This window comes from Eschrichtius robustus, chromosome 3 (genome assembly GCF_028021215.1).
Source record: "Eschrichtius robustus isolate mEscRob2 chromosome 3, mEscRob2.pri, whole genome shotgun sequence".
NCBI classification, from domain to species: Eukaryota; Metazoa; Chordata; class Mammalia; order Artiodactyla; family Eschrichtiidae; genus Eschrichtius; species Eschrichtius robustus.
Genome location: NC_090826.1, coordinates 164,596,319 through 164,620,588, shown reverse-complemented (window position 1 = coordinate 164,620,588; position 24,270 = coordinate 164,596,319). Strand labels below are relative to the sequence as shown.

The 24,270-nt window shown below is 37.7% G+C and overlaps 1 pseudogene; it reads left to right on the top strand.

The window, feature by feature from the left end:
- The first annotated feature begins 5,368 nt into the window (after window positions 1–5,368).
- Window positions 5,369–6,529, top strand: LOC137761591 (beta-citrylglutamate synthase B pseudogene; annotated as a pseudogene).
- The last annotated feature ends 17,741 nt before the right edge of the window (window positions 6,530–24,270 follow it).

Sequence of the window (24,270 nt, the reverse complement as noted above, 5' to 3'; positions counted from 1 at the left end):
AGAACTCATTACCCTCAAAGAACTTACATTTTAGAGGCACAAATAAGCAAAAACAAGTAATCAAATAAATAAAGTAATTCCAGATAAATGCAATGAAAAAATAGAGTTAATAAGATTGCAAATGAAAGAGGGACCTTATTTAAATAGACTGGTCTAAGGGAGCTCCCCAAGGAAGTGGTATTTGAGCAGAGTCCTCAGTGTTGATAAGTGAGCCACATGAAGATCTAAGAGGAAAGTAATCCAGTCAGAGGTAACAGCAAGTACAAGGGCTCCAGTAGGGTATGTGGAACAGTGAGAAAGCAAATGTGGCTGGAGCAGAGTGAACGAGTAAGAAAGGGGTAGAAGGTAGAGGTCAAAGAAGAAGCCGAAGGTGAGATCGTGCAGGTCTTTGTAGACTAAACTTAGGAGTTTAGATTTTATTTTAAATATGAGGGAAAATGCTTGGAGAGTTTTAGCAAGGGACTGATGTGATCTAATTTACACTTAAAAAAGATTACTCTACTAGAAGAAACTAGATGAAAATCTTTGTGACCTTGAGTTAGGCAAATATTTCTTAGATACAACACACAAAAGCTTGATCCATAGAAGAAGATATTAAAAAATTGGACTTCATTAAAATTAAGGATTTCTGCTCTCTGAGAAACACTGTTTAGAGGATTAAAAACAGGGCACAACTAGTCCAGTATGTAAGGAGCTTGGAAGTTGCTACTCCATCTTAACAAGTTGACAGCTGACAAACTGAAAAATCAACCACTCTTCTTAGATCCCTAAGAGCAGTGAGGTCACAAGGCAAGCTGCTACCCCAAAATTGAAGAAACAGACAGGCAAATACAGAGAATCACAACTTGCCAGAGCAGAAACCCACAAGCAAAAACCTCCATGGGAACCAGTGCTGGGGTAGAGAAACCTGAACTGTAATTGACAAATTATTATAGGCTGAGTGTGAACAACTCTGAGAGATAAAAGCTCCAGGAAGACCCTATCATAGGGAGGCCTTCACATTTTGGGGAGTTTTGTGTCTAGGAACTCAATTGTGTGCTCAAGTGTGTATCACAGAAAAATTCCCTTGTGCTTCTGGCCTGGGGAGGAGAAAATGAACCATTTTGAAACACACCAGAACATTCTGTTCTTCTTAACAAGGTCTGTCCTCAGGAGAAACTAGAGCCTACCCTGCTAAGGTTTTATCAGAGCCTAACTGACCTTGGGGAACGGAAATACTTAATTCCAGCCCACTCTAGCCATCCTGTCCCACCTAAGGCAGGGTTGCAGCGGGAGGTGGGGGCAGTTCAGGAATTAATAAGCACTTGTGACATTCACAGTCCAGAAGCATAGGTTCACTAAAAGCCTGAGACCTAATCATAGGACTATAGAACGCTTCCCCTCCCCCACACCTTACCACATTACTAAAGGCCTATTTAGAGTACTTCCTTTTACCTAGTACATCATGTCCAGCTATCAAGAAAAAAATTACAAGGCATAATAAGAGGCAAAAAACACAGTTTGATGAGATAGAGCAAGTATCAGAACCAGACTCAGATATGGCAGGGATGTTGGAATTACTAGACCAGCAATTATAGCAACTATGATTAATATGCTAAGGAATCTAATGATAAAGTTGACAGTCTATAAGAATAGATGGGTGAAGTAAGCAGAGAGATGGAAATTCTATGAAAGAACCAAAAAGAAATGCTAGAGATTAAAATAAACACTGTAACAGAAAGGAAGAATGCCTTTGATGGGCTTATTAGTAGACTGGACACTGCTGAGGAAAAAAAAAAATCTCTGAATTTGAAGATATCTCAATAGAAAGCAGTGCTTAGTGGGAAATTTATATACTGAATGCATATATCAGAACAGAAGAAAGATCTAAAATCATAATCTAAGCTTCCACGTTAGAAAATTAGAAAAAAAAGAGGAAGTTAAATTCAAAGTAAGCAGACCTCATGGATATTGAAAGGATAATAAAGGAATACTATGAACAACTCTATGCCCGCAAATTTTATAATCTAGATGAAATGGATTATTTCCTTGAAGGACACAATCTGCCAAAACTCACACAAGAAGAAATAAGCAATCCAAGTAGACCTGTATCTTTCAAAGATCTTGAATCAATAATTAATAGCTTTCCAAAACAGAAAGCGTGAGACCCAGATGGATTCACTGGTGAATTCTGCTAAACATGTAAGGAAGAAATTATACCAATTCACTACAGTTTATTTCAGAAGAAAAAAGCAGAGGAAATACTTCCTAACTCATTCTATGAGGGCAGCATTTCCTGAATACCAAAACCAGATAAAAATTGCAAGAAAAGAAAATTACAAACCATTATCTCTCATGAAATAGAGGCAAAAATCATCAACAAAATATTAACACATTGAATTCAACATTGCATAAAAAGAATGATATACCATGACCAAGTGTGATTTATCCTAGTTATGCAAGACTGGTTCAACATTTGAAAATCCATTAATGTAATCCATCACATCAACAGGCTAAAGAAGAAAAAACACATGGTCATATCAGTAGATGCAGAAAAAGTATTTGACAAAATCCAGCAACCATTCCTGATAAAAACTCTCAGTAAACTTGAAATAGAGGGAAACTTCCTCAACTTGATAAAGAATATCTACAAAAAAACCCAAAATAAAAACAAAAGAACCTACAGATAACATCATACTTAATAATGAAAAGCTTGAGGCTTTTCCATTAAGATCAGGAACAAGGCAAAGATGTCCCCTCTCACCCCTCCTTTTCAACATTATACCGTATGTCTTAGTTAATGCAATAGGACAAGAAAAGAAAAGAAAAGGTGTACCAATTGGGAAGGAAGACATAAAACTATCTTTGTTTGCAGGTGACATGATTATGTACGTAAAAAATCCAAAAGAATTGACAAAAAACTCCTGGAACTAATAAGCAATTATAGCAAGGTTGTAGGATATGAGGTTAATACATAACAGTTGATTGCTTTCCTAATATACCAGTCATGAACGAATAGAACTTGAAGTTAAAAACATAATATTATTTACATTAGCACCGCCCCCCCAAATTAGATACTTAGGTATAAATCTAACAAACTATGTATAAGATCTATATAAAGAAAACTACAAAACTCTGATGAAAGGTATCAAAGAAAAAACAAATAAGCTGAGATACATCCCATGTTTATGGACAGAAAGGCCCAATATTGTCAAGATATCAGTTCTTCCCAGCTTGATTTGTAGATTCAAAGCAATCCCAATCAAAATCACAGCAAGTTGTGTGACTATCAACAAACTGACTCTAAAGTCTATATGGAAAGGCAAAATACCCAGAATAGCCAACACAATATTGAAGAAGGAAAAGGTGGAGGACTGACACTACCCAACTTTTAAGACTTACTATAAAGCTGCAGTAATCAAGACAGTGTGGTATTGATGAAAGAATAGACAAATAGATCAATTGAATTAAATTCAGAGCCCAGAAGTAGACCCACATAGATATAGTCAACTGATCTTTGACAAAGGAGCAAAAGAAATGCAATGGAGAATAATCTTTTCAACAAATGATGCTGGAACAACTGGCCATCCACTTGCAAAAAATAAATCTGGACACAGACCTTACACCCTTTACAAAAATAACTTTAAAAGGATCACAGACCTAAATGTAAAATGCAAAACCATAAAACTCCTAGAAGACAACATAGGAGAAAACCTAGCCTTGGATATGGCAATGACTTTTAACATACAACACCAAAGGCATGATCTATGAAAGAAAAAATGGATAAGCTGGATTTCATTAACATTAAGAAACTTCTGCTCTGCAAAGACAATGTCAAAAGAATGAGAAGACAAGCCACACACTGGGAGAAAATACTTGCAAAAGGCACATCTGATAAAAGACTGTTATTCAAAATATACAAAGAACTCTTCAAACTTAACAATAAGAAAACAAACAACTCAAAAAATAGTCCAAAGACCTTAACAGATAACTCACCAAAGAATATAACAGATGGCAAGTAAGCACATGAAAAGATGTTTTGCATCACATGTCATCAGGGAAATGAAAGTGAAAACAACAACTACACACCTATTAGAATAGCCAAATCTAGAACACTGAAAACACCAAATGCTGGTGAGGATGTGGAGCAAAAGGAACTCTCATTCATTGCTGGTGGGAATGCAAAATGGTACAACCACTTTGGAAGACAGTTTGGCAGTTTCTTACAAACTTATGGGCACACAAAAACCTGCACATGGATGTTTATGGTAGCTTTATTCAAATTGTCAAAATTTGGAAGCAACCAAGATGTCCTTCAGTGAGCAAATGGATAAAGAGTGGTAAATTCATTCAATGCATTATTATTCAGCACTGAAAAGAAATGAGCTATCAAGCCATGAATAGACATGAAAGAATCTTAAATGCGTATTACAAAGTAAAAGAAGCCAATTAAAAAAGGCTGTATCTTGTATGATTCCAACTACATGACAATTCTAGAAAAGGCAAATGGAGACAGTAAAAAGATCAGTGGTGGCCCAGGGTTAGGGGAGAAGAATGAATAGGCGGAGCACTATTCTATATGATACTATAAAGATGGATACATGTCATCACACGTTTGTCCAAACCCATAGAATGTAAAACACTGAGTGTACCCTAATGCAAACTATGGACTTTGGGTGATTATGATGTGTCAGAGTAGGTTCATCAATTGTAACAAACGTTCCACTCTGGTGGAGGATGTTGATAATAGGAGAGGCTGTGCATGTGGAGGGGCTAGGAGTATACGGGAAATCTCTGTACCTTCTGCTCAATTTTGCTGTGAACCTAAAACTAGCCTAAAAAATCCTAACCCTAAAAACTCCAACACAATACGTCTATCCAGACTATTTTTAAAAACTTTCTGAACTCAACAGTTAGAAAACAATCTAATTAGAAAATAGCAAGGGAATTCCTTGGCAGTCCAGTGGACAGTACTCCGCACTTTCACTTCCAAAGGCCTGAGTTCGATCCCTGGTGAGGGAATTAAGATCCTGCAAGTCGTGCATGGTGCAGACCAAAAAAAAAAAAAAAAAAAAAAAAGCAAAAGATTTGGACTCTTCAGTAAAGAGGGTATACAGATGGCAAGTAAGCACATGAAAAGATGTTTAACATCCTTATAAGGGAAATGCAAATTAAAACCACAATAGAGAGTTTGGGTCTTTTGAGGATGAGCTGCCTGTTCTCCATCCTTGGTGCCCTGCAATAAACGCTGTACTTTCCCTCACCACATCCCAGTGTCAGTAAATTGGCTTTGCTGGGAGGCCAGCGAGGGAATACAAGTTTGATTCGCTAGAAAGAGTCTATATTCAGGAGGAAGTAATCCCAGAAAAGGAAGAACAGGCAGATCAAGATGTGTAGCTCTGTGGCTGCCAAGTTGTGGTTTTTGACAGATCGTCAAATCAGGGAAGACTATCCCCCAAAAGAGATCTTATGAGCATTAAAGGCCAAATGTTGTGAGGAGGAACTGGACTTTAGGGCTGTGGTGATAGATGAGGTGGTGCTAACAATAGAGCAAGGAAACCTGGGTCTTTGTATCAATGGAGAACTAATTACTGCCTATCCTCAGGTGGTGGTAGTGAGAGTACCAACCCCTTGGGTGCAAAGTGATTGTGACATCACTGTTTTGTGCCATCTAGAGAAGATGGGAAGCAGGTTGATGAACTGACCTCAAGCCATCCTGAACTGTGTTAATAAGTTCTGGACGTTTCAAGAGTTGGCAGGTCATGGTGTTCCTCTGCCAGATACTTTCTCTTAAGGTGGTCATGAAAATTTTGCTAAAATGATTGATGAAGCAGAAGTACTGGAGTTCCCAAAGGTGGTGAAGAATACACAGGGTCATAGAGGCAAAGCGGTTTTCTTGGCTCGTGATAAGCACCCTTTGGCTAATCTAAGCCATCTTATTCGCCATGAAGCTCCATACCTATTTCAGAAGTATGTTAAAGAGTCTCATGGAAGGGATGTACGTGTCATTGTCGTGGGATGTCGTGTGGTTGGCACAGTGTTATGCTGTTCAACAGATGGGAGGATGCAAAGCAACTGCTCACTACGTGGTGTCGGGACGATGTGTTCATTGAGTGAACAAGGGAAGCAGCTAGCTATCCAGGTGTCTAACATCCTGGGAATGGATGTGTGTGGCATTGACCTGTTGATGAAAGACGACTGCTCCTTCTGTGTCTGCGAGGCCAATGCAAATGTAGGTTTCATCACCTTTGATAAGGCGTGTAATCTAGATGTAGCTGGTATCGGAGCGGACTCTGCCGCCTCCCTTCTGCCCTCTGACCAGCTCACCTGGCGTATGTCCCTGCTCTCCATGGTGTCCACGGCCAGTGACACTAGTGAGCCGGAGTTGGGTCCCTCAGCCAATACTGCTGTCGACAACATGAGCGCAAGTTCCAGCTCAGTTGACAGCGACCCTGAAACCACGCAGCGAGAGCTGCTCACCAAGCTCCCAGGGGGCCTATTCAACAGAAACCAACTGCTAGCCAATGAAATCAGACTCCTGGTGGAGTGATTCCACCAGTAAATAATTAACCAGCAAAACCCTTGTAAAACTTTTTCCTTTTTCCTTTTTTTCTTTTTCTTTCTTTCTTTTTTTTTAAAACCAACTTGCAATGCTGTTCATGGAAAATGCTCAGGAAGATGAGAGAAAATTGAGTAGGATTAGTTAGGAGAGAAGAAGGGGGAGATAGACGAGACGTTTGCTACTAAGATGTTACTGACTTTGATTTACAAATCCTGCAGATAGAGAGGCAGAAGAGGTGAGATACAGAAAAATGTCAGGCTCTCATAGTTACCCTTTTAAATTACTCAAAAATGTGTAGGCTCTCAGGCCATGAAGAACATAATTTTTTTCATGGTTTTTGTACAGTTGGTACAAATTTCAGAGTAGTGTAACTTCACATTGTGTTGTAATTGGTGAGGAAGACATCTACGTAAGTTATAATTTTTTTTATACAAATCTGAAAATTCAGCCTATACACTATTACCTAGGAGCTTTATGTTCATAGTTATGAAATCTTGAGGGGCTCTTTTATTGACTTTTTCCCCCTTAATTTGGGTGGGAGGGCAATGTGTATGTGACCCAATAAAGGTTTTTTTAATGATAAAATTGGCACGTTTGCATGATAAAAGGGAAATGAACAGTATTGCAATGCCTGGCACACAAAATAACATTTACTCCATTGTAGATAAAATTGCACTAGTTAAAAATATGTGCATTGACTTGTATTTGTTAGTATTTTAGCCTTTTTTGAAAGATATATGCTGTTAATGTTGCTTTTATTTTTTAATACATGTGAGTCTTAACATTCCCTGATCTATGCCTGCATCTTTAACAATGGCCAAAGTGAAGAAAATGCTACCTTTTTTGTTAACAAGACACAGACTTGAAACATGTGCATTTAAAGCCTTTTATTTTTTTCCTTTTTCTTTTGGTGGTTGGGCATTTAAAGAATAAGGACAAGGAAAAATATTTGGGGGGAGCAAATGAAGGGTCTGTAAGTTCCTAAGTATAAAGTTGAAGTGATTTCTAATACCAGTGTTATATACCTGCATTTTTCACATTTTAGGACAGTGTGTGTGTGTGTGTGTGTGTGTGTGTGTGAGCGCGCACGCGTGCACGCTTGCATGTTTATGTGCTTTGCTTTTTGTTTATACCAACCAATCAAAAAGGGTAGATTCTAGAAAATGGAGCATGATGGGAAACAGTTTTTTACTTTAAAAAAAAAAAAACTGAGTTGTTTTCATGACTATAATCTACTGGGTAGAGGTACTCACCTAAAGACATGAGGAGAATAGCTGCTTCTTAGGCTTTTGTGTATATGTATGTTGTTTGCTTTTTTTCTTTGGTTCTAGACTGTTCAGCGTATGATCTATTCCAGTCTACATGCTTTTCCTCTGCTTCTTGCTGTGCATTTTCTCCTATTACACATAGGTTTGGGGGTGGGGGTGACTGAACATTTTTGTTTGGGAACTTATTTAGCAGTATTGAGTCTCTTACAGCCCTACTCTGAAGCCTTCAATATTCTACTTTTTATATTATTTTATTTCTGAATTTCTAAAAGCCCCCAAACTGCATATGAGACTTTACACATGGGTAAAACTATCCCAATGAATGGTTTGGAAGGTGTGTTAAGAAATGGAGACGCTCCAGAGCTCAACATAACTTTTTTAAGAAGCAAGTTCCATCTCCCTACAACCCTCTGAAGCTTTTTACCCAAGTTCTTTCTTGCCTCTCCAGTGCTTTTTTTCTTCAGATGGACCTTAAACATAATTTCTTGGACACTGCTAGAGAGACTTCGAGGCAATAAGATCAGTATTAACCAGCTCTAACAGAGGTGTGATCATGCTTACTTGTACAGTTCTCCCCCCATTTTAAAAAAGGAATGTAATAAAACTTGTTTTTTCCATAGAATTAAATAATATTAAAATAGAAAAAAAAAACCCCACAATAGATATCACTGCACATCTACTAGACCAGTTAAAATAAAAAATAATGTCAATACAAATGCTGGTGAGCTCAGGGAGAAACTAAATCTCTCATACATCACTGGTGGGAGTGTAAAATGGTACAACCACTCTGGAAAATAGTTAGGCAGTTTCTTCCAAAGTTAAATATATACTTACCATACAACTTAGCAATGTTACCCCTGAATATTTACCCAGAAAGAAATGAAAATGTATGTTCGTTCAAAAGCACATATATGAATGTTTATGGCAGCTCTATTTATAATCATGAAACTCTGGAAACAACCTAAATGTTCTTCATTGGAACTATTCTATATCTTAATTGTGGTAGTGTTTACAGGATTATATACATATGTCAAAACTTGCAGAATGACCAACCAGGTGAATAATGATGCTGTTAACTGAAATGGGGATGACTGGGGGAAGAGCAAGTTTCAGGAATGTGGAGTCAAGAGTTGGTTTTCAGACATGCTATGTTTGAGAAGACTATTTGACACTAAGTAGAAATGGTATGTTCGACCTTGGAGCTAAGGAGAGTAGTCAGAAATGGAAGTATGATTTAGGATTCATCAGCACTCTGGTGGAATCTTTACATCAAAAGCACACCATCAACAATCACCAGATCAATGTGACCTTGGTTATTTTGACACTGGGCAGTGTGGGTACAGACTACCAACTGTATTTTCTTTTTCTTTTTCTTTTTTTAAAATTCTTCTTTATGTATTTTCTTCATTAGTCGTGACATGAATGTGAATGAGACAGAAGTTATTTCCTCCATGTTACAACTAAATCTAGATGTATCTGTCAAAGGACTTTAAACAGAACTTTTACCTTTGACCCACCTATTTTGCGAGCATCAAGTTCCAGCTCAAAACAGGGCTAGGGCCTCGAACTCTTGAACTACTGTGAGCTACAAAAGATGCCAGATTTGATTGAACCTATAAAAATGATTTATTGTACATATGCATGTGTGCATATGATTCATAAGTATTTTCAGCAAATTGAAAACATATTTTAAATGTATGGAAATTAGCAGAAATAAAAATGAACAATAGATAGTAAGGGGAATAAAATACTTGATTTGTAACTTCATGGAAGTAAAAAAAAATTTGCTTAAACAAATCCATCCTATGTAAATAAGAAGTTAAAAGGAAAAGTCAGCTCCAATGTACTCTGCATTTGCACTTCTGTAGTCAGAGCATTTTGTTTTCTGTTTTGTCTTGGAATTGGTTCCCTTATATAACACATGTCAAAATAGCTGGAAAAATGTGATTAACAATTGCCAGCTGAAATTCTTGTCCCACAAGGACAACTCCCTCCTGGCTCCTTATTTTCTTCTCATATTTTGGGTACTGGGAGCTAGTGGTTGGAGCACAGGCAGGCAGGCAGTGTGGCTCTACAGGAGAGAGAATTCCAAGGTTGGGCCTTCTCACTTTGCAGCTATCATTAATTTCCTACATCCTCTTGCCAAAGCCCCTTTAAGACTCACTGTGGTCTCACACAGGGTGTGGTCAGCAGGAATTTTGCCATTATCCGGATTCCTGTAGGAGCCCAATCTTGCCAATGTATAATTTAGGTGCTTAAGGAAGAGGGAAAGGTGAACCAACACTAACGCCTTGGCCTTGATTTCCTCATCCACCAAAGAAGCACAGCCTTGTACACATTCGAGAGCTTACCTTCTAGGGGAGGTTCTGAACAAACATACAGCCAAATTCTAATTTTGGTTCCACCAAATGTGCTGTTTTGGACATCTAGCAACCTCTCAATTTTCCAGTAAATGCTCTACAATGAAGCTCATAAATGTAGTTAGAAAGTTCCTTTGATAGAAGACCCTCTTAGGAAGGAATACATTCAAAATGGATAGCGTAGTTTTTGCCACATGGGTACTCAGAAAAAAAAATTTTTTTGTTTTTTTTGAGTTGAGCTCCTAAGATGACTGGAAAATAATACTAATGCGCATTTGCTAAAACAGTTATAAGAATAAGAGAAATAATTCTAAAAATCCTTTAGTTTTTAGGGTGCTAAGTAAATCTTACAATATCGACATGCCCTCTTCCCTATGTCTCAGGTACTGTCCTTTCTTGCTCATACCAGATTCCCTTTCACTACCTTCAATCAAGCAACTGATCAATATTTATAGAACATTTATGATATAACTGGCACCATAAAAGGCACCAGGGAGGATCCAGAAGATGTGGAATGCATGGTCTTTGCCCTCAAGTAGTTTATAATTTATTTAGGAAATACTAAAATTCAAAACAGCAGCAAATGACATATACCATCTAAGTGTTATATCAATACCTTAGAGATGTAGTCATAATCTGAGGCAAGGGAGGTTAGTGAAGATTGGAGTGCTTAAGAAAAGCTTTATGAATCTCATCTTTCTCCTGGGGAGGAAAGTGGGGAAGGAGGAAGGTCAAGTGTGCGGAATCTCGGAGCTCGGAGCCTAGAGAACAACAATACCGTTTCTCACTAAGCAGGCAATTGTGTGACAAAGTTCAAAGAGGCAACACGTGTTGATTTATCAAAATGTGGTGCCAAGATAGTCTAGAACTGTGTTGTCCAGTATGGTAGCCACCAGACACATGTAGCTATTTAAATATAAATTAAAATCAAATAAAATTAACATTTCATTTCCTCAATCTCACTAGCCACATTCAAACGCTCAATGGCTATATGTGGCTAGTAGTACCATATTGGACAGTACAAATATCAAACATTCTCAACATTACAGAAAGTTCTCTTGGACAATGCAGGTCTAGAACCATCGAAGTGTGAAGGAAGCTTGAAAGGATTCCCCAAGCCATTAGCATATTGCTGCAGCTGCTTTCTTTATGCTTTCTGTGGACACAAGGTTTCCAAAATCCAAAAGAGGTTTAATTATTTTAAACAAATAGACATTAAGCACCTATTAATACAAGGCTGGGGAATGTGATAGACATAAAAGTGGATCAAGCAGATTCCAGTCCTCAAAGAGCTGAATACCTGGGGGAAAATAGATGTGAGCACAAGCAACTGTCACACAAAATTTAAAGTGATAAGTATCCTTAGGGGAATAAAATTAAACATGTAGGAGTTCAAGGAAGGGGCAGATTACTTCTATTTGAAGATTTCAACAAGTCTTCTGAAATAAGGCATTATTTGAGCAGAACCTTGAAAAGGCAGTGGGTGTGGTAGAAAATAATCCCTGGGAACCAAGAGGCTGAGAGATTATCTTTAGGCTCAGCTATGCCCTAACTAACAATGTGACCTTGGGTAAGTCAGGCTCCAGGCCTCAGTTTCTTTATCGGTTGAGTAAGGGTAGCAAAGAAGAAACCAAATTTCTGGATGGTGTGTCCAATGCAAGCAAAGGCACAGGGACAGATGGTTGTGTGTACAAGAAATCTAATAGTCTAATTCATGCTGAGGTGCAGTCACTATACGACTATCTTAAAACTTGTTCCTGGGCATTACGTAACTCTAAGACAACTCAAAAATGTTTGTTTGCTAGAATAAAAAGCCACCATCCCAAAAACAAAAGCTAGATTTTGGTAATGCCTCCCCCACTCTACCTTATTGACATACAACATCGTGTACATTTATAAGGTGTCCAATATGGTGATTTGATACACTTCTATATTGCAAAATGATTGCCATTACAGCATTAGCTAACACCTCCATCACATCACATAATTACCACTTCTTTTTTTGTGGTGAGAACAGTTAAGATCTACTCTCTTAGCAACTTTCTGGTATATTGTACATTATTATTATCCATAATCACCATCTGTACATTAGATCCCCAGAACTTATTCATCTTATAACTGAAAGTTTGTCCCTTTTGACCAACATTTCCCCATTTCCCCCACTCCCTAGCCCCCGGTAAACACCATTCTATTCTCTGCTTCCATGAGTTCAGCTGTTTTAGATTCCACACATAAGTGAGATACAGTGTTTGTCTTTCTCTGTCTGACTTATTTCACTTAGCATAATGCCCTCAAGGTCCATCCATGTTGTTGCAAATGGCAGGATTTTCTTCTTTCTCGTGGCTGGATAACATTCCATTGGAATAATATATATATATATATATATATATATATATATATATATATATATATATATATATATATATATATCTCACATCTTCTTTATCCATTCAGCTGTTCATGGACACTTAGGTTGTTTCCATATCTTGGCTATTCTGAATAATGCTGCAATAAGCATGGGAGTGCAGATATCTCTTCAAGATCCTGTTTTCATTTCCTGTGTATATATATCCAGAAGTGGGATTGCTGGATCATATGGTAGTTCTATTTGTAATTTTTGAAGAACCTCCACACTGTTTTCTGTAGTGACTATATAAATTTATATTCCCACCGACAGTGTTCCCTTTTCTCCACAGCCTCGCCAATATGTGGGTCTCTTGTCGTTTTGATGATAGCCATTCTAATAGATGCAAAACAATATCTCATGGTTTTGATTTGCATTGACAATTGTGATGTTGAATACCTTTTCATGTACCTGTTGGCCACTTGTATGTCTTCTTTGGGGAAATGTCTATTTGGTATCTCTGCCCATGTTTTAATCTGACTGTTTGACATTTTTGCTATTGAGTTGTATGAGTTCTTTACATATATTGGTATTAACTACTTATCAGATATATGATTTGCAACAATCTTCTCCCATTCCATAGGTTGCCTTTTCATTTTTTGCTTGTTTCTTTTGCTTTGCAGAAGCTTTTTAGTTTGATGTAGTCCCACTTATTAATTTTTGCTTTTGTTGCTTGTGCTTTTGGTGTCATATTCAAAAAATCATTTCCAAGACCAATGTGAAGGAGATTTTCCCCTATGTTTTCTTCTAAGAGTTTTACAGTTTTGGGTCTCATGTTTAAGTCTTTAATCCATTTTGAGTTAATTTTTGTGAGTGGTTTAAGATAGGGATCCAATTTCATTCTTTTCCATGTGGTTATCCAGTTTCTCAATGCCATTTATTGAAGAGACAATTCTTTCCCCTCTGAGTATTCTTGGCTCCCTTTTCAAATATTAGTTGACCATATGTGAAGGATTTATTTCTGGGATCTCAATTCTGTTCCATTGGTCTATGTATCTATTTTTATGCCAGTACCATACTGCTTTGATTACTACAGCTTTGTAGTATAGTTTGAAATTAAGACATGTGATGCCTCCAGCCTTGTTCTTTCCCAGGATTGCTTTGCCTATTCAGAGTCTCTTGTGGTTTCACTTGGTTATGTCTTAATAGTTCAGATTAAATATGAGAAGTAAAGCCAAACAAATGGAAGCAATAGTATTTGTATTTAAATATGGTTTTTAAGTGGAGCTAGAGGACGACTCCATTAATTTGGTCCCCTCTGGGAAAAGGTTTTATTCATGGAAAATGTGAGTGAGAGCCACACTTTGGGAAGCAAGAAACAAAATTACAGGACATTTCTGAGGGGGAAGAAAAGCAAGTCAGAGTCTGAAGCTGAGAAATCACTATTGAACAGGCTGTTAAAGGATAAAGCTGACATGAAAAGAGCAAAGCCAAGAACATGGTAGTTAAAATAAAATGTGGGTCATATGTGGAATGTGGAGTCCCTTCTTAAGAAGCAGACAGAAAATAGTGCATAAGTGAAATACCAGCTCAGCAGGTTTGTAGATCTCTATCTCTAGAGTGATTATGAATATATAGAGAGAAGTATTTTCATTTTGCAGCTGTACCAAAGCATCTGTCAGTAGTTCCATCATCATTTTCTTGTGCATATATTTTTATATCCACACAGAAAGATTAGAGTAGGTAAAAATATATGCTCTGTGTGTACAAATATACTGAAATATTTATTTAATGGTTAAAATTAAAAGTTCCTGGAAATTGTTTTTCTAACCCCACAGCTCCCTACTGGCTAAGGGCACATTTCTCAGTCCCTTACTCTTCACCTAAAAACCTGAAAATAAGATCCAGTATAAGCCCAGGGAAGAGACATAGCTATTATAAATAGAGATATTATGTAATCATCTACCCATCCAAGTTTTTAAAATAGATTGAAATGCTACTCTCTCCAAGATTTATAGAATTTTCTTTAAAAATAAATGTGTGGACTTCCCTGGTCGTCCAGTGGTTAAGAATCCATCTTGCAATGCAGGGGACACCAGTTTGATCCCTGGTCAGGGAACTAAGATCCCACATGCCACGGGGCAACTAAGCCCGCACGCCACAACAACTGAGCCCATGTGCCACAACTAATGAGTCTGTGCACCACAACTAGAGAGAAGCCCACACACTACAATGAAGAGCCCAACTGCAATGAAGAGCCCACGTGCCACAACGAAAGATCCCGTGTGCCGCAGCTAAGACCCGATGCAGCCAAAAATTAGATAAATAAATATTTTAAAAAATTTTTTAAATAAAATAAATGTGAATTTTGTATGTATATGGCTGAAATCCATGCCTATATTTGTTCAAGAGCCCTTAAATCCAGAATGATGTCACTTTTTCTATTGCTATAGATGACCGTCATAACTGTATGAAATTAACCAGATAAAGTTAATTGTTAGGTACCATAATTAAGAGAATGGAATTAGCTTTTGTTTGACAAATTCAATTGCATGTTCTTTTTTCCTTTTGCTTTATTTTCTTTTTCTAAAACATGAACTCCAGAAGGTAGAGTTAACATCTAGTCAGGATCAATTTTAAGTGAAAGACTGCTATAAGAACTCACATGTCACATGGGTCCTTCAACTTCTGCAATGAATTACTAACATATATTTTAAAGAAAATTACCTATGTCATCTAAGTTTTCAAATTGGTTGGCCTAAAGTTATTCATATTATTCTCTTTTTTATAGTGCAGTGATTTGTGATTTTGTGATTCTGTTCTGCATGCATGGTTGTACCCTCTTTATGATTCCTAGTATTGTTTATTTGTGCCTTGTTTTCCTTGATCAGTCTTGTTAAAGACTGCGTATCCATATTAGATTTTTTTTCTAAGAACTAACTTTTGGTTGTATTTATTTACTCTGTTATGACTTTGCTTTCTATTCAGCCTTTCTGCTCTTATTTTTATTCATGTTTTCTGTTATGGATCAAATTGTGTCCCCCTTCCTCCAAAAGATGTTGAAGTCCTAACCCCTGGTACCTCACCATGTGACCTTATTTGGAAGTAGGGCCATTGCACATGGAATTAGTTAAATTATCACGAGGTCATACTGCACTAGGATGGGTCCCTAATTCAACATGACTGGTGTCCTTATAAGGGGAGGAAAATTTGGCCACAGACACAGGTGCAGAGGGAAGACAATGTGAACATGCACAGAAGGAATGCCATGTGAAGATAGGATTAGAGTGATGCATCTATAAGCCAAAGAACACCTGAGGTGCCAAAAGCTAGGAGAGACGCCTGGATAATTCCTCCCCTTCAGAGGGAGCATGGCCCTGCCTACATCTTGATTTCAGACTTCTGGCCCCCAGAACTGTGAGTCAATAAATTTCTGTTGTTTTAAGCCACTCAGTCTGTGGTAGTTTGTTATGACAGCCCTAGGAAACTAAGGTACCTTCCTTCTCTACTCTTTAAGTTTATTACTCTATCATTTTTCCAGTTTCTATTTTGAATGCTTACCTTGTTTATTTTCAATCTTTTTCTTAATAAAAAATAGGATATACCTTTATCTCTAGATACTGCCTGATTCATTTTTTAAAATTTTCATTGTGATTTCCTTTTTAATCTTGAGTTATTTGGTTGTAAATTTTTAAGTTTTGAAGCATGCAGAAATTTAAATATTTTTAGTGTTGATTTCCAATTTAATTGAATTATAGTCAGACTATGTTTGCTATTGATTGTTTTTTAATTTGTTGAGACTAATTTTTAACCTAGTAGGTGATACATTTCTTTTGTAAAAGTTCCGTAGATACTGAAAAAGAATATACTGTATATATCCTTTATTTGCTTTGTTCAGAGTATTACATGCATTAGATTTATGTATTAGATCAAACTTTTAAACTTGGTGTTCAAATATTCTGAGGAGTTGCTAATTTTTTAACTTCTGTTTGATCTATTAAAAGTGTGTTAAGGGCTTCCCTGGTGGCGCAGTGGTTGAGAGTCTGCCTGCTAATGCATGGGACACGGGTTCACGCCCTGGTCTGGGAAGATCCCACATGCCGTGGAGCAACAAAGCCCGTGAGCCACAACTACTGAGCCTGAGTGTCTGGAGCCTGTGCTCTGCAACAAGAGAGGCCACGACAGTGACAGGCCCGCGCACTGCGATGAAGAGTGGCCCCCACTCGCCACAACTGGAGAAAGCCCGCGCACAGAAACGAAGACCCAACACAGCCAAAAATAAATAAATAAAAATTAATTAATTTAAAAAAAATAATGTGTGTTAAAATTCTTTACCATGATACTGGACTGGTAAATTTCTCTACAATATGGTCAGTTTTTTTTTATGTATTTTGAGGTACCTACAGGTTTGTGACTGTTACATATCACATACATCATGTTATTATGTAGTGTACCTCTTTATCCTTATTAATTTTTGTTTTTAAATTCTATTGCTTCTGGTATTAAGATTTCTATACCAACTTTCTTTTTGTTAATATTTTTTTACTGCGAATCATTTTCTATTCTTACATTTTTTTTTATTTTTCCAAACTATTCTGTTTTAGATATGTCTGTTGTGTATAGTATATAACTGATTTTGGTATTTTATGCATTCTGATAATATCTTTGTTTTAAATCAATTTTTAACACATTTATGTTTGCTGAGGTTAATGATAATATTTGAACTTATTTTTAACTCTCTTTCTTTTCACTGTATTTTTACCATCTTTTGCTGTTTTTTCCCCACTTTTCCTGCCTTCTCTTGCATTGAAAACATTTTCTGCATTCCCTTTTTCCTCTTCTGCTGTCTTAGGAGCCAGACATGGTATTTTATTTATTCTAGTAGGCATCCTTAAACTAACATACATACTTAACTATTCCATTTTCTGAGAACATCTAAAGTTATTCAGTATTTTTATCCTTTTCCCTGACATGAAACTGATCTTAGCATATATTAACTTCCCCTTGAATAATTCTCATCCTCTTTTCCCATCCTTTACCCCCTCTAGTTTTTTCACTTTTGTTCAGAGTTTTGTCTAGAGTTCATCCTTTAAATAAAGGCAAAAAATGGTGAGTTTTGTAAGAAAATTAAATTTACTAATTTGTCAATTTCTCTGTTTATCATTATCAATCTCTGTTCTCTTTTGTTTTTGCAGAAATGCATTCGTTTCTTAATATTTATTTATTTATTTATTTGGCTGCATCAGGTCTTAGTTGCCCGCACAAGGGATCTCCGTGCCATGTGGGGGATCTTTGTTGCAGCACGCCAACTTCTTAGTTGCGGCATGTGGGATCTAGTTCCCTGACCAGGGATCTAACCCAGGTCCCCTTCATTGGGAGCACGGAGTCTTAGCCATTGGACCACCAGGGAAGTCCCTGCTGAAATACGTTCTTGCCACTTATTTTCATGAGGGTCTCTCAGTGGAAATATTTTAATCACTGTCTTTTTGAAAATGTCTTTGACCCTCACTGTTAAATAATAGTTTAAAGAGATATAAGATTTTTATATTCTCAGCTATTTTCCCTCAGGACTATAAAGATGTTATTTCGTTGTCTTCTGGCATCGGTTTCTACACATGAAAAGTCAGCTACCAATCAAATTCTCATTTCTATTAAGGTGATATGTCTTTTCTCTCTAACAGCTTTTAAGTTCTATATTTATCTTTGATGTTACACAGTTTCACTAAGACGTGTGGATTTATGTTTATCCTGCTTGGCACTTTATATGGCTCGTCAATCTGAGATCACAGATCTTTCTTTAACTGTGGAAAATTCTTAGCTATTACCTCTTCAGATAGTGGTTCCTCACCATTCCTTTCATCCTCATTTTCTAGAACTCCTGTACACATTATGTTGAAGCCAATCAATTGGTCCTCTCTGTCTTTTAACTGCTCTCTCACATTTTTTTTGTCTCTCGTCTTTCTGTCCTGTTTCCTGGGTGAAATCCTCAGCATCATCTTCAATTCATTCATATTCTCTTTAACTATTTACAGTCTAGAGCTTATCTCATCTGTTGAATTTTTATTTTGATGATGCTATTTTTCATTTCCAAGATTTCTAGTTGTTCTTTTTAGTATCCATCCATTCTGATTTCATTTATGCTGGCATTTTCCTCACAATGTCTTGCTCTTTTTTTTTTTTAATGAGTTATTCCTTCAAATATCTCTTTGAGCATTCTAAACATATTTAAATCTTTTCTCAGATGGTTCCATAACATTAGTTTCAACAGTAATAAATTCATGTTCTTTTGTTTTGTTGGCTATCTTTCTTAGCATTGGGTTTTGGTTGAAGAGCTCATTTTGAGACTAGGCTTGCATTCCCTCTGTCTCTCTTTCTCTTCTTCCCTCAACTCCCAGTGTACTTTCTCCTTCCTGTCTAGCGGTTTTGTGATTGCCCTCATTCTGCACTTGGCTCTGTGGACCCCAGTTCAGACCCAGATCTACTAACAGAGCTTCAGAGATCCAGCCCACAGTGACTGAGGACAGCACAGACCCAGGCACCAAACCAGGAAATGGACTGCTCCCTTTCCTGGTCACAAGGTTATATCTGTGTCCTCTCTTTCCTCTAAGTCCACAGTTTGCTAAAAGCTGTAGCCCCAGGCAGGAATAACTTCTTTTTCAACCTCCTTTCATGAGTAGGAGGAGCCTGCCTCTGCCTCTGGCTTCAAGCAGTGAACCTGGCTTCAGTCTCCCATCTCGGCATGGAACTTTTTTATTTTAATTTACCCTGGAGGAGCCAAACTCCAGCTAACATTGCCTGGTTCCAGACCTAGAGCCCAGTAAGTCTGTGGCTTCCGCTCAGCATGAGCTTTGTATTTCTGTCCCAATTCTGGGCTGCAGAAGTGTTTATTTAGTTTTTAAGCTTGATAAATTTCATTTATCATTGCTATGTGTTTGGAGTAAAGATGTGTCAAAGAACAAACTTTCAGAGCTGCTTGGGCTAGGTTTGCGTTCCGACTTCTTCAGTGAACTAAAGACTCTGTAATGCATTCAGTTCAATCTTTAGTTTCCTCTTAGATGAGGACAGTATTTAGCCTGTGGCTACATGTCATAACTAAAACAATGTCAAAAGCATGGTTCTTTAAGTGCTTTTATCTTAACACCTGATTATCTAATAATTAACTTGGTTATCTAATGATCTAATTCAGTTGTCATGTTACTGAAAATACCATACTTTCCAACTTCCAGTTAATTTTCTTATCTACATTTTCATAGAATAACAAGCAATTGTTTTTAATGAAAAAGAAAGATGGGGAAAATGTCATCTCTTAACCCCTGAATTCTGGAATCTTCTAATGATTATTTTTACCAAGTAAATAAACCCAGGAGTCAATGAAATGTGGTTTACTGCTATGCTTCCTGGAATTTCTTGCAGCCAATTCAGGATAATAGCATCTCAGAGTTGGAAAAAATTCTTCATATGACCACACCGAATTTTTTTTCCTGTTGGTCTGCGTCATATTTGTGAAAGTTACTGACTAAAAGGCTGAGACTTTAGAAAGTCCTGTGGCAAAGGTAAAAGCCCACTTCAAAGGAAGTTCAGACATTCAGCTTGTTTCTTTGAAGAGAATTCATTTCCATGAAAAATGTTCTGAAAACTTTCTGATGGGACCAGAGAGAGCAGAGAAGCCTGTTTTCCCCTTCATTTTACTATAAATGGAGTCACATTGCCAGTGTCATGCTGGTACATGTTTAACAACTAGCTTTCCAGGAAAAAAAAAAATGTACTGTTTGTCAACTTCCATGTTGTCAATACTCCCACCACGGCTGATTTCAAACTATCAGTGTGTCATCGCTAAACACAGAATTAGAAGGAGATGCCCATAATAGGTTTTCTGGGCGGATAGGACTCAGCTTCCACACAGTACTGTGATAATGCCAAATCCAATAGATATTTTCCAGACCTCAACTTGACCTCTCAGCAGCCTTCAGCATAGTTGCTTGTACCATTATTGAAACACTCTCTCCTCGGCTTTTCTGGTGGCCGTGCTGTTCGCTCCTCTCTCCTAAGCTTGGGCTAATGTAAGTCTCACTGCCAGCTCTTCCTATGCCTATATTATTAGAGACACTCAGCACTCCTTCTGGAGCTTGTTGCTCATTTCTCTCTACATATTCCCCCTGGGGGATCTCATCCAGTCCCATAGCTTTAAAAATCACCAAAATGCTGTTAACTCCCATATTTTTATCTCCAGCCCAGACCTTTTTTCTGAGCTCCGGGCTTGATATCCAACTGCCTACTCAGATATCTCAGAGGCGACTCCAACTTAACTTATCCCAAAACTGAATTATTGACCTTCCTCCTCCCATCTCCCTTATCTAAATAAATGAAACTACCAGCTGTTCATCTGCTAAAACCACAAACCTAGGAGTCATCTCTGCAAGCTCCCTCCCCTTTGCTCATAACAGCCAACCCATTACCAAATACTACTTAAACCACTTTCGAAATATTTCTCAAATCTGTCTGTATCTCTCCATCTCCAAGCTCTCACCATCGCAAATGGACTACTGCAGCTGAACTCCTAAGCACTATCCCATCTTCTTCTCTTGCCCTTTCCTCCTGTGCTCTCCAGAATGGGCAGAGAGATGGTTTAAAATGCCTTAAAGCCTGTACTGGTTTTCCATTGCATTTAATAGAAAATGAAACAACCTTACATGGCCTACAGGGCCTACATGATCAGATTTCAGTTTAATTCTCCAACCTTATCTCCTACCACTCTCCTCCTCAACTACCACACTTTGGTCCCACAAGTTGTTGTTGTTTTTTTTAAATAAATTTTTATTTATTTATTTAATTTTGGCTGTGTTGGGTCTTCGTTGTTGCGCGCGGGCTTTCTCTAGTTGTGGCGAGCGGGGGCTACTCTTTGCTGTGGTGTGCGGACTTCTCATTGCAGTGGCTTCTCTTGTCGCGGAGCACGGGCTCTAGGCATGCAGGCTTCAGTAGTTGTGGCACGCAGGCTCAGTAGTTGTGGCTCACCGGCTCTAGAACGCAGGCTCAGTAGTTGTGGCTTGTGGGCTTAGTTGCTCTGTGGCATGTGGGCTCGTCCCAGACCAGGGCTCGAACCCGTGTCCCCTGCATTGGCAGGCGGATTCTTAACCACTGTGCCACCAGGGAAGTCCCCCCACAAGTTGTTTAAGATTCTTAACATACATAATTCTGAGTATTGAGCTGTTTGCCTATTTCATGTTTATCTTTCCCCATTAGACTGTAAGCTCCATGAATGTAAGGACCATGTCTATTATGCTCATTCCATACCCAAGGCCTAGCCCATAGAAAGTACTCAATGCATATTTCTTGAAAGAATAAATAAATGAATGAAAACAAGATCATATTTTCAGATAAACCTTTTAAGGTTATACCTTTTGGACATGTACAAAGAGGTGATTGGAGTGGCTGTTGCCATTGAAGCTTTCCTAATTTTTCTTTTTTTTTTGGCTGTGCCATGTGATATGTGAAATGTGGAATCTTAGTTCCCTGACCAGGGATTGAAGCCATGCCCCCTGCAGTGGAAGCGCAGAGTCTTATCCACTGGACTGCCAGGGAATTCCCACCACTGAAGCTCTTAGAATGCTGTGACTGAAAAAAATTCACAATTCCTTTGATGACAGTACTCCTATAGCAATATAAAGTTGGAATAATTTATCCTGGAAAGAAAACATAGAAAACAAACCAAGGAAATGAATGAACTTCCCTGAGTATGATTAAAATGCAAAACAAATGATCAAGTAATCCACCACCAAGTAGATTTATTTTTATGAAGACAAGTGCTGAAGAAGGGAGTCTAGCATAGAGGTTAGACCACATGTTCTGGAATTAGACTTGATTTCTGCCATTTAACTTGCTGTAGGAACTTGATCAAAATTCTCAGCCTCTCATCTTCTTCATCTTTAAAGCAGGGACACTAATATCCCATACATCTTAGGGTATCTGTGAGATGATGCATTGAAAACACATTCCACCACCAAATTTACTCTACCCTTAATTTACTTAATTTCCCTGAGCTACAGTATTTTCATTTGTAAAACAATGTGTTTGTACTTAACTTCTTTTAAGACCTATCTGGTACAAAGGTTTTATTTTATTCTGCGTAGTTTTAATGCTCTCAAAGCCATCCCTACTCTCATTTGATATGGGGATTAAGGGCCCTGCTCTAGGAGGACCCTGTATGGTGCACCCTGGCAGGAACAGGCTGTGTTCAGACACTATTCTGCCTGTTTGGTCTTTCCACATCCAGTACACCAAGCTCTAGAGTCAACTTTTTAAAAAATGTCTTAAAAGTACTTATGATTCTTTTTTTCTTCTTTTCAAATGTAATACATGCTAGCAACTATACTTCATTAGGGCAGGGGTTGTACCCATCTCTATTTTCTCTTTATTTATTTTTCAGTGGGCTTTATTTTTCAGAGCAGTTTCAGGTTCATAGCAAAACCGTACAGAAGATTCAGAGATTTTCCATAAACCCCCTGTGCCCACACACACACCATTATCAACATCTCCCGCCAGAGTGGAACATTTGTTACAACTGATGAACCTAAACTGACACATCATAATCACTCAAAGTCCATAGATTACATTAGGGTTTACTCTTGGTGTTGTACATTCTTTGGGTTTTGACAAATGTATAAATGCATAATGACATGCACCCACCAATTATAATATCACACAGAATAAATAGTTCACTGCACTAAAAATCCTCTATGTTCTGCCTATTCATCCTTCCTTCCCTCAACCCCTGCTCACCACTGATCTCTTTCCTGTCTCCATAGTTTTGCCTTTTCCAGAACTGTCATATAATTGAAATCATACAGGATTTCTTTTCAGTGCTGAATAGTATTCCATTGTCTGGATGTACCACTGTTTATGTATCCATTCACCTACTGAAGGACATCTTGGTTGTAACCAAGTTTTAGCAATTATGAATAAAGCTGCTATAAACATCTGTGTGCAGGTTTTTGTGTGCATGTAAGTTATCAACACCAAGGAATGTAATTGCTGGGTTTTTTAGTAAGAATATGTTTAGTTTTGTAAGAAATTGCCAAACTGTCTTCCAAAGTGGCCATACCATTCCATATTCTTACCAGCAATGAATGAGAGTTCCTGTTGCTCCACATCCTCACCAGCATTTGGTGTTATCAGTGTTCCTGACTTGGACATTCAATAGATGTGTAGTGGTATGTCATCGATATTTTAAATTTGTATTTCCCATTTGTTTTAAATTTAAAACATCGATGTTTTTGTTTGTTTTTTTTTTTTTTTTTTTGCACATTGCCTTTATTTTGCAGAAAATGCTTTCTGCTGATTGTCTTTGGCTACATTGTCAGAAGAAAAATATAAACAGTTGTAGGTTTAACAGTACAAGAGATTAGCTACCTATGCGTAAAATAAACACATTCTAGTGGGCAGAGCTGGACATTTCCATTTTAACTACAATCTGCTGTCCTCAACTATGATTTAATTCTGTCTTTCACAGCTCAGCTCCAACTGTGACCCCTGCCACAAAGGGAACCTGAAGGCTACTTGAAAGCAACAAGGAAGAGAATTAAAAGTGTGCTTTTTATCTCACTAGAGTAGGACCAGTGGAGTTTACATATTGATGTGCCAGAGTCACCTACGTGCTGTACGAGAAACAAAGTTTCTGCATGCTAGCAAGTCATTTTTACTGTGAATCACGACGAGTTAGGCCAACTGCATTGCTTCCACACTTGAATTCACCTGCAGCAC